The following is a 2,794-nucleotide window of genomic DNA, read 5'->3' as shown; positions in this document are numbered from 1 at the left end:
CATTCTGATCAAACTGATTATCCCCAACAATTCTCTGGTGCTTAGGACCTCTACCACGACCCCTACCCCTACCTCTACCTTTGCTAGCAAAGTGATCCTCAAAAATGTCATGACCTCGAGTTCCTCTAGTGACGGGAGGCATGATATCAACCTAAAAAAAAAAATTGTTAAATACGCATTAATGACGGATTAAAACCCTAAAACCCAAGAGTCCTAGTTATTCTAACTGCACTCTGATACCAAAAATGTAGAGCTCTTCTAAGAAAAAGAAATAATTAAAAAATATAGATCAAGAATAATGTACATTTTTTTTTAAAACACAATACTAGAATAAATACACTTGATTGAGCCACTCTCAATACAATATTCTCACAATGTAATGGAAATTATCCATTTAAATTTCCATAAGTCTGTTAATACATATGGTGTTTAGTACAATAATGAAAACATAGTTTCATTTATAATTTCCTATGATCAACAAATGAATCCTACAAGTATCTAAAATTCTGAGTCTAGATATAGCTTCAACAGAATCCTTAGGTACTTGAAATTCAACTTGAAGCACTTGTAAATACACAAAAATGCAACATAACACAAAGAGGGCTCAGTATACACTAAGTTAAAAAGTGTCATCCACCTAAATAAATGTTAAGATTTACATATACATAAACATACTACAGATATCTGAACTACTTAACATAATGCAGTTCCAAAATTATTATGCAAGAAGTGACATCTACTTATCATTGCAAAAATTAAACTCGTACTAAGAAAATCCTGTAAATGATTCATATATATACTGAGGTGTCATCACTATGGTATCAAGATTCTGCATCCATGTTTGGTATGCTCTTAGATTTCTCATAGTGGTACTCTCTATTATACTCATCATACGACGTAACAAAGACTTGCCTTATTCTCCGTACTTAACCATATAGGTTTAAGTCATAGATAGGCCAATTATCTTATAATTTGAAATTAACCCACCTAATTCATTTTAATGTTATCACTGAATTAAATAACTGAAAAGGATTAACCAGATTTAGCCACCCCGATATATGTTCATTACGAATTTTCTTAAAACACACATCAAATAGATTTACTAAGAATGCACATGCATCAGGTATTAAATTAGTATACCACATGATACTACATTTTTCATCCATTTGCAACCTATCTTATTCTGACATTTTTCAAAGGTAAATTTAGATCATTACAACAATAGGAACAAATCTTATAATACCAAGATGGTGTAATTACCATTAAACTGCTAACTCAACTTAATGGTATTTATAAAATTTTAATACTATAACACAACTTCCTACTGAAATAATCATCTTAACTTATCATTGAATAGACCAAGATATCAAAACCAAAATACATATGATACTTCTGTTTAAAATGAAATTATATCATCATATATCATAATCCTTCCTTTATTTGAAAACAATTTTCATTTCAATAATGCATAGAATAACATCATTAGAATAATATCTTCTAATTCATAACATTTTCATCTCAAAAGCATAATATATATATCATTGGTATGTCTAAAAAAAAACTTCAGAACAAATCAAATTAAATCATCTTAATAGATTTCCACAATGTTCAGTTTACCGATTGGTTTAAGCTCTATCAATGTTTTTAAACAAAAAGAACATAATCAATGAAATCGTATATTCAAATAATCTTATTTCTAAATTTCCAAATACAATTTCTAACTCAAGATTATCTTACTAACTATTTATCCTTGATATACTAATACACAAGATGCGACACACACGTAACTAAATTACTAGTTTACACATATATATAAATCAATTGACAAAAAGTCTCTGCCCAATACCAATTAACAATAATATCCAAAATCCAAATAACGTATGGAAACCCTATACAACTGTTAAGGAATTCAAACCAAATTGTACTTCAAACAGGGTGTCAGCTGTTCTACATGAAATTTTCTAGTAGTTCAATAAGCGTATCAAACTATACTGATAAAATGTTGATTCAACCTTGTTTTAGTTCCATGCAGAACTGTTTGATACAATGCCTATGTCCTCGATTTCTTATTAACAGTTAAATATAATGCCTATTTCCTCGGCTACAGTCATAAAAATTTTGTTTGTTTCAAGCTTTCATAATGTTTAATGTACTTCTAATACCATCGAAACCATAAAACTGATCAAAATACTGACTTAGTTCCAAGTTCCATGAACACATTTAAAGCCCTATCGTGTTCATATTTCTTAGAATTTCTATAAACCATGTTTAAGACCAAAATCTCACTAACAGTCAAAAATATTTATACAACATATATTTATGTTTACATCTTCTAAAAAATGACAGGTTTAATTTCGTAACAAAGCTACTGCACAAAGATTACCTACGACTTGTTTGACAAAAAGCCAAATATTATTTTCCTTTATACAATAAAATAAATTTACTGGTGAATATGAGAAGGTTGTTTAACTTTTAACTTACTATTCAAGCCAGAGTTTTCCCAAAATTTGTTTGCTATCATACCTTGCCCTGGTTCGTATATTCATCAGGGTAAATGACTGTGAACATGACTTAATTACAACCCGACTGACAAAACTTTCAAGCCCAAGCTTATTTTCTCTGCTTTGTCTATGCCCAAAATCAAATGCAATTCTTTTGACAGCATAATAATATTACTAATCACAGAGGCATGATTCTCACAGAGATCGGCTCGATAAATGTGGATCCTAAAACATTGATACAAATTCCACAATATATAACAAAACCCTAATTGTGTTCTATGTTATCAAAGTGA

Source organism: Cupressus sempervirens, chromosome 2, assembly GCF_028749045.1.
Source record: "Cupressus sempervirens isolate cs-2001-9-10 chromosome 2, ASM2874904v1, whole genome shotgun sequence".
In the NCBI taxonomy this organism is placed as follows: domain Eukaryota; kingdom Viridiplantae; phylum Streptophyta; class Pinopsida; order Cupressales; family Cupressaceae; genus Cupressus; species Cupressus sempervirens.
Note: the sequence above shows the minus strand (reverse complement) of the source record.